Raw genomic sequence first — 14,329 nt, 5'->3', positions numbered from 1 at the left:
GGCCTGCAGCAGAAAGGGGCCTGCTTCATCCTGGCTGGAGCAGCCCTTTTCCGTGGCAAGCAGGGGTACTTGAGCCTGACAGATGCAGTCCATCTGCAGCAGGGGGCCAGTCCAGCCCAGTCAGCCTGGAGCGGCTCCCCCGGCTTCCTCCCTCTTTTAATTGGTTAACCAGTTAAACTTAATGTTTAACTGATTAACTACTTAAACAGGATTTTACATCCCTACTGGAAACCAATCTGGCTTTGTAGTTAGTACAAGGTTAGTACTAGAGTTAGTATAGATATTAAAGTTGTAAGAATGTGTTTGGTATTAGGACCTTATGAAAAGCATAGGACACTGCATGGATTTGATCTCAGATATAATCTCTGTAGCCCATGGTATAAAGTTACCCTGAGCACTTGTATTGTAAACCTCTGTAATTGTGTAAGTCACCGAAGAGGAAGAGACACATTAATTAAGGTAAAATGCTCGCCCTGCACACAAGATGTCCCACTGAAAGCAAATGAGGCTTAGCATAGCATCAAGGGACAGGACCTTGTTGAATGCATTCTTCACTCCCTCAAAGGAAGACAAGATCTGCACATGAACTTATCTCATCTGTCTGGACTCTGAGGTGAAGAAGATGAAAATCTCTGACAAGGTGAGATTGAGATTTTTATGCTGTCTGGACTCTGAGTGGCAAAAATTCCTGAACATGAGCAAGAGATTGCCCATACTGCTTGGCACAGACCAGCCCTAAAGAACCTATAGAACAGCTTACTCTTTGTTCCTTACTACAGAACCTCCTTCAATAATAGCTGCAGGCAGCAGTTGTAAGAATCTCCCAGAGCTTTGACAACACTGTCATTTAAAAAAAAATAGCATTCCCTGCATAATGAGAGGGTTTTGTTAAGCCGTGTGTTCCAGAAATATTCATGTGTGGGTTAATTTGTGGCTTTAAGGGAAGAGTATTCATTAGACCTGCAGAAGACATTGGCTTTGTCCAGAAGGATTTAAGATGTGATGTTAGCATGTGTTGACCAGCTAATATAGTTTAAAAGTTGAGTGTAGACCAAGCACACTCTATCAGGGGCTAAGCTGATTGAGATGACCAGCTGTAAAGTGGAGCAAGTCTGGAGTTGAACTCAGGACAAAGACAAAGTCAGTTCTCAATGTATCAGATCGTAACCAGAGTTAGCTATGGGTAAAGATACTCCATACCGCTCTTTCTTTATACCTTTAATGATTTTGTAGGAACAATCAGTTAAGCACTATTTTGTTTTTCACCACTAAGGTCACGTACGATGAAGAAAAGATCAAAGTCCCCTGTGAAATTCTGAGAGACAGCAGGCGATGTCTGCACTGCACGCTTAATCATGCCTGCCTACAACATTTGATGATGTAAGGTTGAAACTTTGTCTGTATCAACAGAGACACACAAAGCGAGGTTACGGTTTGTAACGATTCACTGGCATTATTTACAGTGTGTCTCAGCAGGCAGGAGCATTCCATGCTGTTGACAAAGGTGCTAATGGAGGGCCAGAAGGGGAGTCTGTGATGTGATTTTGGACAAGGTCCAGGACACTCAGCAGGTTGTGGGATCAAGCACACATGCTGAAGTACCTTGCTGAAGCAGGGTTCTGCTGAACAGAGATGGCCTTGCACATATGCTCTAGTGTTTTGCTGAATTGTGGCCTGAGTGTCTTCACTGTGATAGTTCCAGGGAAGAGAGAGTCATCAACATCTGTGATATAAAAGGTGACTGTAAGTGATGACAAAGATGAAAATATTTTAGATGTGCTGGAGATGAGCACATGCTGTAGGCTGGGTGTAAAAGCCTCCAGAGGAACAGCTGTTAATGTTACTGTGGCTAAGTGCAGTGCAGGTCAAAGTAAGACAAGTGATATCTGGAAGTAATGCTTCTCTAGCCTTGTGCCTGTGCATGGAACCTGAAATCCTCTCTGTCTGAAAATACCATCAGTAGGACCCTACCAAATTCACAGTCCATGTTGATCAATTTCATCCTTATAGCGGTTTTAAAATGGTAAATTTCAAGATTTCAGATATTTAAATCTGGAATTTCATGGTGTTGTAAATATAGGGGTCCTAACCCAAAAAGGAGTTTTGGGGGGTTCACAAGATTATTGTATGTTGGTGTGGTGTTGCTCTCCTTACTGCTGTACAGCTGCTGGCAGCAGCATTGCCTTCAGAGCTGAGCAGCTGGAGAGTGGCAGCTGCTGGCCAGGAACAGAGCTCTGAAGGCAAAGGCACCACTAGCAGCTGCTCAGAAGGATGGCATGGTACCTCACTGCCACCCTTACTTCTGGGCAGCTGCCTGCAAAGCTGGGCCCTCAGCATCCACCTCTGTCCTCCTGCCCAGTTCTGAAAACAGCAGTACAGAAGTTAGGGGTGAAGTTTGTATGGTATTACTACCCCTCCTTCTGTGTTGCTGCTGGTTGGGTACTGCTTTCAGAGTTAGGCAGGTGGCCAACATTATCACCACTACTCTTCAGTTGTCCAGCTCTGAAGGCAGTGGAAAAGAAAAGGCAGCAATACTCTGACCATCTGCAGTGGGACAGCTGCCCCATTCTGTCCAGAGGGGGTTAAAGAAGGCTGGATGAGCTTGCACAGAGCTCCAGCCTATAAGGAAGAGGCTTATAGGGAGCCAATCAGAGTGTGGCTTGTTGGAGCAGCCCTGTTATAAGGGGCTGCTCAGCAGAGCAGAGGCAGAAAAGTACTGACCAGGGAGGGTGCAGTCAGAGACAGCAGTGCTGCGCAGTCTCAGGGAAGCAGAAGAAAGCCTTGAGAGTGCATGAGTCACAGGGGAAGTGGTCCAGGGAACAGGAGGTAGTTAAGGGACAGCGAGGGAGGGCAGAAGGTCCGTGGGCCAGCACCCTGTGTAGTGAGCCGGACTGGGCCCCCTCTTCTCAATGGACCACAGAGGTTTTCAGGATTTCTGTGGGACACAAGTGGTTGGCCCCTCTATACAGGACTCACTAGCACCCTCACCTAGGCCTTTCCTGCTCCACCTTCTTCTCCAGGGGCTTCCAATTCCCCACTGGTTTATCAAGTTACAGAGCCATCCCATCCACTGGATGAACTGGAACAGCTGCTTTTGGAGGCCCCAGCATGGCTACCCCAGCCATCCTATGAACAGGAGGGGGGGAAGATTACCGGGGGCAGGGTGTGGCAGCAGCAGCAGCTGAGTCACCTCCTCTCCCCCTCCCTGCCATCCCCGGCACTCACCACACAGGTGGCAGAAGCCAGACCTTCCTGGCCTGGCAAGCCCTACTTCTCTGCTCCCTGCCTCCCGTGGAGAAACAGGGCTTTGCAGCCCAGAAGGGCACGACACGGCCGAGCTGAGCAGACTGTTGCTCACGCTGCACATGTGGTACATGCAGGAAAAGGCAATCCCCTGCTGCCACTTCTGTCCACTGCCATGCACTACCCCAGGTAATCCCCAGCCTGGTTGGTTGGGAGGGAGATAAGGGGGCAGGGCCTGCAGTGTGGGGCAGGGTTGCCCTGGGCTCCACACTTGGGCTACTCAGAAGGATTCCTCCAGTTCCTCCTCCCCCTCAGCATGGCCCTAGCAAGTTACCTAGAACAATGACATTGAAAAACAAGACAGTGCCTCTGTTACCTTAGATTTCTCATTTCAGAGTGCTAGAGATCACCCTTGCCTGTACGTCTGATACTGGCATATCATGATAAACATCCAGTCTCCTGTTGAATACAGCTAAGAACTCCTTCATTCATTGTCACAACTGGATGCTTTGGTACGTGCCAGCCACTAAGGTGAATGCCACAGGTCAGCATCTCGTTGGACAAATCCAAACCGCACCCTGGCATCTCTACACAGCTAATCCAAAAATATATAAATGATCAAATAAAAAAAATTCTACATGAGCTCTTACAGAAATCGTGTCAGGTGATCAGACAGGACCAGTCTTGGGATTTCAAGTGCAAGAGTTTTGTTATCGTATGTTGAGGCAGAAAACAGCCTTTTTCCTGATATTAATGAAAAGTAAAGGCTAAAACAGAATATGAAGTTGATTCAATCAGTTTCAGTGACTGAAATAACAATAATAATGCTTGGCTTGTTTTTCAATACAGGTTGAACCTCTCTAGTTTGTTACTCTGGTCCGGCAACATCTGTGGTCTGGCCTGATTGTTAAGTTATCAGGATGACCACTTATTATGGGTGTGGCCAAGTTTCCTGTGGTCCCATAAAGTTTGTTTACAGCCACCAGTCCTGGCTCTCCATGTTCTGTGCTGTTATTTAGGTCTAATTTGCCCTTAAATGTCATTTTGTTAGTCTTTAAAGTGTTACATTTCTGCTGTTTTTGTTTTTCTAAGAGCCCAGTAAGCAGTGGACGTGTTGGCAATGCTGCTAGACAACACTGACCTCCTGTGGTTCGGCACCACTCAGGTCCCAAGGGTGCTGGACTAGAGAGGTTCAACCTGATATATATTCAAAGTACTTTACGCAGGTCAGTATCATTATGAAGGAAGATAAGGTTTCTTTTAACAAATTGTTAGGGATACACTCTGCCCTCTTACTCATACTGGACAGTGTCAAACACTGTGATCAATCCCACTGTAATCAGTGAAGCTAGAGAGAGTGGCTGAATCTTTCTTCCTGAACCTGAATTACCCTTGAAGTCAGTGAGGAGCAGCAGCAGCCATTAGACTGCTAAGCCAGAGAATTTTCATCTACCTGAAACATCCTTGTTAACAAACAGCTAGGGAAGGTGGCCTCTGAAAAGCAGAAATCTTTCTCAGCAATTCTCTCCCTGAGGAGTCAGTAGTGGCTTGCTATGGAGCTAACATTCCTCTGACAACGCATGCATGAGTAGAACCACAGAGAACCATATATCAGCAAATCAACAGAAGCAGACTAAGTGGCTTTGAGTAACAAAAACAGCCCCTGAAAGAACCCCGGAAAGGTTTTTAGTCTGAAACAATCAATGACCTAATTAGGTGGCACTCTCGCTGGAGAATAGGAGACAGGGAGTGCAATGGGAAGAGAGAGTCTTCAGTATTCCACAGACAGGTCCAAGCTGGAGCTAACCAAGGGGGGATGCTTTATTTCAGAGGGAGGAGCATGTTCACTAAGGCATGATGTTAACAACAGAAAGAAGAGATTTGCTGAGTGCCTTGGGTGTGTTCTTCTTGGAAAACCCTTTTAAATATTAAGAGGAAGGGGGAAAATAAAAATGAAATGCAAAAGTAAGCCAGAGAAAGTACATATTGAAGCAAACCAGCAAGCACCTGCTCACTCCCTTTTTTTACTGCAGAGGCATCTTGTTATTCTTTATGGAAAAAATGGGTCCCTAAACAGACTGGCAGGAGGCTGAGATTTTGGTAAATTGTGCCAGGATGGGATAGGGAAGCAGTTTATTCTTCAGCGGGTTTTCCAGAGCTATTCACTATAAATCACCACGGTGGGGTAATTTACCAGGGACCAACATCTATCAGCTTTAAACTGCGCAGTTCAAACCTACAGATTGCTTGGGTTAAACTTCATGTGCTCCCAACTAAAGAAAAGGGATCCTAGACAATGTTCCATGTAAACTATGCACATGTGCAGCTTCTCAGGAGATAGTCAAAGGCTACCTAGCTGATTACCAGACCACCCACAGGTAGGTTTTTGTTTCTACTGCTGGTGCACATTAACACATGCATTGCCATATGTAGAAAAATTTATTCTGCACAGATGAAAAAAATCTGCACGTGGACAGAAAAGTTTAGGGGGAACACTGACCATGGATATGCTGTTCTGCTGTCTTCAAGGCTGCTCCTTTGATGAATTGTAATTGATTTCAAGTGTGAGGATGGTGGATTTGCTGCATGACATAGGGAATAACAACAAGTGGGAGATGATAAACATGTCTGTGCTACATGAGTCTGTGTGCTAGTCAGGCCCACTGATGGGCAGAGGAAGAGGCAAAGAGAGCAGTTGCCCCAGGGCCCAGTGTTTCAAAGGGGCCTGGAGCTCCGGTCGCAACTTTTATTGCTCTGCACAGCTCTGAGGAAGGGGAGGCCCAGTGCCAGTCTGTGGCACTAATGGCTCACTGCCCTGTCCCTGCTCCTTTTGCCTTTGGTCCCTCCCCTTCCAGGGGCATGGAGCTGGATTCCACCCCCCGCCACCTCACCCTGCGGCCCACAGTGGCTGTTAGCCCCACTGGTGCTAGATGCTGGTTGTCAGCCAGTATTATCGGAGTTGTCCTCTGCCAGTGAAGTCCAGATGAAAATCCCATAGATGCTGATGGCTCCAAGCAGTTCAGCAGGATGGCTTAAAAAGAGCAATATTAACTCAGGACTTAAGTTAAAAAGGAAAACTTGCCTAACGTCTCATCATAAAACCGAGACCTCAATGGACAACATCCCAGGGAATTCAGTGGGTTTTGGATCAGGCCCTAACAGCAACAGAACAAGTGGCTAGTAGAAGTTTGCCTGTAGAGGTCACTACAGGAAATGCAGAAGTGTTCATACGGGTGTGAGCTAAGGCGATGGGGAGCAGAACTCCTTCTCCTTGAAGAGAGGTTGGACCAAAAGAGCTGGACGGTTCCCATCTCATACAATAATCTACGTGTATCATTCAAAGAATCCCCCAACCAAAGCTCATTACTTACAGGAACAACTTAAATAAAACATTATTATAGTCAAACATGTTCTACGGGCTAGTTAAAAAGAAAGGGCCTGATCCTCAGCTGCTAGATGTGGGTCCAGCATTACAGGATTCACTGGAGCGGTGTTGACTTACACCAGACAAACACCAGGCCCACTACTTCCAAAATGCATCAACAGTGGACACAAGCAAGGTCAGTTTGTGTCCTTGTCACTTCTTGATTGCAAAGATCATAGAGCGGTCAGTACTGGGAACACATAACACTGAAAAGGGGCCATCCACAGAAGGCACGAGTAATCAACGGGTCCCATTTTCTTGTGCTTTAGCTGTTATCCAGGGACTATAGATCCCAGCGAGCATTACAGAGCTCTTAGACCAGTAGCAAAAAGGCAAGATTCTGAGCAAGCAACATCTCTACCAACATTTCTAACCTACTACTAAAATCAAAGAGCTTTAGTCCACTCAGGTGTGTAAGTCTCTTTAATACAAACAGGACAGGTGTCCTACTCCTCTCCCCTCCCCTCCTTCCGCCATCCAAAAGGCATTGTAAGAATGAAAGACCAAACTGCCTCCCTGCACCAATAAACTGAATCCCAACTTTGTTCCCCTCCAATGCAATATTGGATACATCCCAAAGACTGGATTCCGATTCATTTAAGCACACGGAATGGTCCGTTAGTGGGCGAGTAACCCCATTTATTCCAACCTGTCTAGTTGCAGAACAAAGTCCTACTCACTGTGCATAAGACTGGCATTAAATAGTTCCTGCAAACCAGAGAATCCAAAGAAAAGAGATGTATCTTTCAGTGAGCTGAATGAGTCAATCCCATACAAAAACTTGAGCAACAAGTTCTCTTTCTGCCTGATTGCACAGCTGCCCTGAAAAGGAGGTACTTTTACGCAACTGAACTGTAAACGAACTGCAGCACATACAACACAAATCATCTCAACTAATCGTGCTAATACATTCAGTGCTTAAATGGAGTGTGATTAACTCGCTGATGGAAGCCAGCAGGCACAGATCGGTACTATATCTTTGTTTTAAATACCCAGTTTAGCCATCAATATATGCTAGCTACAAGTATATTACTTTGCAGAATATAAAATACATGCTCTATGTGTCTTACGCATGAATTGTTTAAAAACTTCATTAATTACAACAAATTGTTTTCATATCACAGCAGCTAGAGATCCCAACAGAGCTTGTGTCCCAATGTACAGACTTATACATTAAACTCTTTCATATCTGGCAGCTCCGGGCTGCCGGCTATCCAAATATTTTGGCTAATACAGAGATATATTTATTAATGCATAATATTAAAGAAAACAAGATTAGATGTTAAGAAACAAGAATGTATGCAGAGTACTTTATTTACCAACAATACTACTATTGTACACTGTAAACTTATACTGTATTTACTTTCTCTATATTGTACTTACGAAAAACATAACTAAAATCAACTTATGGTTAAAATGCCGGCTAATTGAGAGTTCTTGATTATAGAAGAAGTTTACTGTAGTAAGAGATGGTTCAGATTATAAAAGCTCCACAGACAAGACAAATGGTGGGGGAAAAAGTTGCACAGACAAAGAACTGAGGCACAGAGAGAAGATGCCTTACTCATGATCACAGAGAAAGGCTGTGGTAGAGTCAGGAATGAAACCCAGATCTCTGGAATCTTAGCCTGTTTCCTAAACCACACTAGCACTCTTCCACTCTGTTCTGTGAGGACGGTATACAGTTCACATTCAAACAAATCGCTTTTTACCCTATGAAAACAGAGGTAGAAACCCAAAGAACATAAAAAAATCTTTGCTGTATTAAGAGATTACTGTGTGTAACTCATTTCCTAGTTATTTTATTCTCTATTATACCTTCAATCTTTGGTGCACATGTAATAGAAATACCACGTTGGCTGCCTTAGTGCTAAGCCACTCTGCTGCTTCCGAGGTACAAGGAGCAGATTCACAGCTAACTCACCAAGGGAGTTCAAAACTGCATGGAGATTGTTCAAGCCCCAATCACGCTAATTCTGAAAAGCCCTGATGGAGGTGGCCCTGAATGGACAATGTGTGGCTAGCTCAATTTCCTGTGAAAGGGAAAGTGTGTGCAGGGGGTGGAAACAGACAGAGACAGATCTGTGCTGCTCCTTTTAGAAAGGTTTTTATAAGATTCATCCATTCCAGCCTGGATGGTTCCCCAAAGCAGAAAACACACACACACACAAACACTGACAATCATGCTCTTCATGTTTCACTTATCATATGCACACAGTTTGTACTATACAACATAGCTTCTGAGGCAGAATATATGCCACAGCTAAACTTAAACCTTAAAAATTTCCCTTACCTTGTAAAGAATGGTTTGGGCTCTTTAATGAACTGCAAATTCCCGGAAAAGTGCAGTTCTTTTTATTAGCAGATACATTTTCTTTCTTGGTTTGGAGCAAATAGGGTCTGAAGCCTGACCTGGGACATGATCTGTGCTTCTCTGTGCGGAGGAGGGCTCTCAACTGTGTACTGTTGCCAAGAAACCAACAGCAGAATCTTAGTATTCAGATTCCTCGTTGGTCAAGGCATTCTTAATCAAATGCCCTTTTGAACAGGAGGTCAGGAGGAGTTCTACTCTCAGAATAGGTATTGCACATGGGGAGCGATAAGCTAGGTGACTTTCTTAGATTCAAGTAAAGCTACATATGTGCATTGCTTTTGCCAATTTGAAGCATTTAATGCTGCATTTTCTCTCTGGAATTATAACACGGTCTCCGTTTTCTGTCTTTCTGCTTACATATGAAACAAGTGGATTTTATCTATGTACACTTTATCCATCGCTGTTTAGACACAGATCACAAAGGTGGTCTGAATCTGCATCAGGTTTCACAGGTCAGATCTGAGACAGAATCAGGTCTAGATTTAAGACTCAACAGTGCCAACATTTCATGAGCTGTTCTTATTTTTGTGTCAGTTTCCAGCACTGGAGAGCGAAATCATCTGTTTTGCCATAAGATAGTTCACATTCACCCAAAGGACAGTAGCATTTTAAGTTCCCCACTGGGGAACATGCCATTAGGCAAATGAAGCACACAGTTCAGGTCTAACTAATCCTTGGGCTCAGCAAAAACACATTTTTCATGCAGCTGATTTGTATTTCATTGATCTTCCCAGGTTTTGGTGGGTGAAGTTGTTTCAAAATACTTCAGCAGCAGATGTTTGGCTTCTGTTGCTGCCATAGATAGATCCATTTATTTTCATTTCAGCAAATAATATTCCTAACATCCACAATCCGTTCAGATCCCTGTTGTCCTAGGCCCTTTACAAACACATAACAAATGATAGTCCCTCTCCCAAAAAGTTTGTAATGTGCTTGTGGTTAATGCATTGGTTAATGCAGTCAGCTGTATCTCAGGAGGCAAGAATCAACTCCTGTATCTGTCACAGGCTTCCTGTGAGACCTTGGGCAAATCACGACATCCCAAGTCTCAGTTCACCATTTGTAAAATGGGGATTCTTCCTTTGTCTCTATAGGTTGTAAATTATCTCTGACTGTTGATATACGGAGAGGGCACAATCAGCTGGGGATTCCACGTGGTACCCAAATATAAGTAAATATTACAGTGGCTAATAATGCCAAAATCTGGAAGTTTGCTACAGCAGCTGAAGCTCAGAGATTATACTTTTATAAAATGAGCTTGACTGAAAATACAACTCTCTTATAGTCTTAATTTTCACAAATCTTTTAGTAGCTCTGAGAAGGTAACGTAGCTCCTCAAATTCTGGCTTTATTTATTTTTTTAAAGCATGTCTGTAACTAAATCTTTGGAATCACATCAACATACAGCAATCTTTCAGACTTTCACAGGGAAATGTGCCTAACAAAACAGTATGGTTTTATCAAGCTACCTCCTTCTGTTTCCTTGCTAGCAGATAAGCAGTTACGCCCACCTCTTAGCTGTGACATTTCTAACCTAGAAAAGGAATAACAGTAGTCAGCTGTAACATTTCAACACAATGTGTTTATTTGATGGGAAATATTACAGCTGTGTCACGTTTTCCTAAATAATACTAAGCTCTTACTTAGCACTTTTTGCTGTAGCTTTCAAACTGCTTTACAAAGAAGGTCAGTTTCATTATCCCCATTTTACAGATGGGGAAGCTGGGGCACAGGCAGGTGAAGCAACTTTCCTGAAGTCAACCAGCAGCAGAACTGGGAACAGATGCCAAATCTCTTGCACTGCCATCCAGAGTGCTATTCTTGACCAACTCAATGCATTATAAAATAGCTACCAAGAGAAGACTCATAACTGGTTACTCATCATCATCCTGTATGTGTCTGTAGACTAGGAAGACAGGAAGGAGTCTAAAAATGTTGACTAATTATAGTGCACACATTACATTACAAAAAAACTGTCTGCTCAAGAGCTGCTCAGCCTCCAGCCTCCCCTAGGACCTTCATCCTTTCCATGAAACAGAGGTGGCACCAGAGTAAAAAAAGGAAGAAAATGTGGGAGGTTTCAGATGTGAGTCCTGCAATTGTGGAGAGCTGGACTTAACAGGGAGATTAAAGAGCTCATAACAAGGGTCTGACAATACAGATTGCCAGGGCCACTCCCCTATAGAGACTACGCATGCCTCACTTTGACATGATTTCAGAAACAACAAAAATCAAGTTTCTTTCCTATGTACTACAGAATCACTATGAAACATCTGTAATCAGCTACTTTGGTCTAGTTGGGTCAACTCAGTGTAAATCTCCTTTTGTAGACTTATATTGTATAGCAAAAAGACCTCAATCTGGCTACTCAATGGCTGTCAGAGAGCACTACAGATGTACTATAGTGTAAGTTTCTTCTGGTGCTTATTCTGGGATTTTGCTCCTTCTCAGTCTGAGTTATAAAAGCACACAGAAAAAGAAATTAAATCAAACACAATAGATTGAGTTAACTGCTGGTAAATAAAAAGCCACCTCGATCTCTCTTTGTGCATCTCAGTCGTCACATGACGGCAAGGTCTCAGCTCATGAAGTGTTTTCAATTTGGGATTAAACATCGTGAATTGCAAAGGGCTACAACAACCCATAGCAGCAGATTGTAGTTTACAAATGGGGGGAAAGAATGGCATAAAGAGAACAGTGAATATCACTAGGATAAAAAATTCAGAGGTAAAATACTGCTTTTGAAGAGATTTTCAAAAGCTTTAGTCAACTCAAAAAAGACATTGGCACATCTCTGCTGGTTGGTTCCATCCTCGACTAGAAGCAGGAAGATTCAAATATACCCAGATGAACTGTTCTTACAAGGTCTGATTCCATTCTTACCGAAGCAAGGATTGAATCTGCAGTATTAGACGTCCAGGTGAAACCTTGGAAAAAATGGTGTCCTTTGGTATTGTGCCAATGTAACCACCCACAGGTGGACTCAAACCTGGGACCTCTGGAACTTACTACAGGAGTCACTACTGTTCGAGCTGAAAGATAGCTGACTACAAGTTTATAGGGCAGACTCATTCTTGCTCTGTGTAAGTGCTCTAGGTGCTGTTACACAGGACAGTGAACCACACCTCTAGGTGTGTAGGTTAAACCAACACCTAGACTACGTCTACACTAGCACACTACATCAAAGTAGCCTATTTTGAAGTAAGGACATCGAAATAGGCTACTTTGATGCGTATCGTCTACACGTCTTCCAGGGCTGGTGCCATCGACGTTCAACATCAAAGTAGTGACGGGGAACATTGAAAGGAGCCGCCCGGAAGGAAACGTGGAGCGTCCACACACACAGGCGCTCCTTGTCGAAATAAGGGGCCAGGAAAGCCTGCGGACTGGGTCACAGGCTGGACTAGCTCTTCCGGGTCAACAGCAGGCCGCTCCTTTAAAGGTCCCCTCCCAGACACACCCGGCCTGCACAGCACGAGGTCCACAGGGTACTCTCCGCACTCTCGCAGACCAAGTCACAGCAGATACGGACCCGCAGCAGCAGCAGCAGCAGGAAGAGGAGGGCCTCCAGGTAGTCATCGGGGGGCAAGCGCCCTGCTAGGTGCTGCCTGGGAGGCCACCCAGAGGTTCCTGCCAGAGGAGCGCTCTCCGGGGACAGACGGGGACACCCTGACCACCGGGCTCCCCTCTTCCTCCCCCGCCGGCTGCTCCCTCCCCTGTGGAGCTACCTCAGCAGCTCCGAGTGGTGGGAGCAGCTGGTCATGCAGGAGTGGGACAACAACATGTGGCTGTGGAACTTCCGCATGCACCGGCAGACCTTCCTGGAGCTCTGCCAGTGGCTCACCCTCGCACTGAGGCACCAGGACACCCAGATGCAGCGCACCCTCTCCGTCGAGAGGAGGGTCGCAGTAGCCGCCTGGAAGGTGGCCACTCCAGACAGCTACCGCTCCGTGGGACACCAGTTTGGAGTGGGAAAGGCCACAGTTGGGGCCGTTGTCATGGAGGTAAGGAAGCCCGGGCACGCACCCACTGGGGGGCAGGGGGGCCGGGTATGGGGCTGCGGAGGGAAAAGTGCCAGGGAGTGAGGGGCTGGGCGGGGGGTACCTGTGGAGGTGCCCAGGAGGGGGACCTGGGGGGAGGGCTCTGGGGCACCCTGCACACCCTCATGGGCGCCTGTGTTCCCTCCCCCACAGATGGTCCATGCGCTCAATGCCATGCTGCTCCAGAGGGTCGTCCAACTCAGGGACCTGGACGCAGCCATTGCCAGATTCGCTGCCATGGGGTTCCCAAACTGCTTTGGGGCCCTGGACAGGACCCACATCCCCATCCACACCCCAGACCACAGAGAAAGAAGACACATAAACCGCAGGGGCTACCACTCCATGGTCCTGCAGGCCATGGTGGACAGTCGAGGCTGCTTCCAGGACGTGTACGTGGGCTGGTCCAGCTGCACACACAACGCCCGTGTTTTTAGGAACTTAGGCCTGGGCCACTGGCTGGAGGCGGGGACCTACATCTGCGAGAGGGATCGCCCTCTGGGGGACACCACCGTGCCCCTCTGCCTCGTGGCAGACATGGCCTACCCCCTCCAGCCCTGGCCCATGCGTCCATACACTGGCCACCTCAACGCCAGCCAGGAGTGGTTCAACGCCAGCCTGAACCATGGCCACCAGGTGGTAGAGAGGACCTTCGGCCGTCTGAAGGGCTGCTGGCGATGCCTCCTTGCCCGCCTGGACATCAGCCTCCAGAACATCCCCCAGGTTGTGGGTGCGTGCTGCATGCTCCACAACATTGTCGAGAGCAAGGGGGAGGCTTTTGTCCAGGGGTGGGCAGTCGACGCTGGCATGGTCTTCCCCCAGCCGGCCGCCCCACCCAGCCACCAGGCCCACTATGAGGTGGTACGGGTCCGCGAGGCCCTGCAGGCCCACTTCGATCGGGGGGCCCCTGAGCACCTCCCTGGCCTTTCCCAGAAGACCCCCCACACACAGCCCGCATACTGCCCCCAACACCCACATGCCACCCCCCCCAACAAGCACATGCCTCCAGTTATTTGGAAAATAAAACTTTTTTTTTTTTTTTTTTTTTTGAAAACTGCTAACTTTGTTTTCTGCACAACAGAAACTGCAACCAATATACAAAGGGGGACAACTGTATACATGGGGGACAACTAGGCAAATGGGAGCCTGGCAGACGGCTCGGCCATTGGCCCATCAATCCAGGGTCGGAGTAGAGGGGTGCCACCCCCAGCAGGTACAGCTTGCGACTCCTGCCCCCCCATGTCCGCGGTC

General features: G+C 46.4%; 1 protein-coding gene across 2 annotated transcripts in view; it reads right to left on the bottom strand.

Moving 5' to 3' along the window:
* Nucleotides 1-14,329, bottom strand: part of RAB11FIP4 (RAB11 family interacting protein 4) — a 284,100-nt gene that overhangs the window by 103,354 nt on the left and 166,417 nt on the right. Inside the window, exon 1 of one of the 2 annotated variants that reach the window (XM_075014243.1) lies at nucleotides 8,961-9,079. The exons of the other annotated variant lie outside the window; for it this stretch is intronic. The gene's annotated coding sequence lies outside the window, so the exon portion shown is untranslated. Of the gene's footprint in view, nucleotides 1-8,960; nucleotides 9,080-14,329 lie in introns of those variants that run through there. 2 annotated transcript variants of the gene reach the window in all.

This window comes from Carettochelys insculpta, chromosome 20 (genome assembly GCF_033958435.1).
Source record: "Carettochelys insculpta isolate YL-2023 chromosome 20, ASM3395843v1, whole genome shotgun sequence".
Taxonomy (NCBI): domain Eukaryota; kingdom Metazoa; phylum Chordata; order Testudines; family Carettochelyidae; genus Carettochelys; species Carettochelys insculpta.
This window is presented reverse-complemented; position numbering and strand designations above follow the sequence as displayed.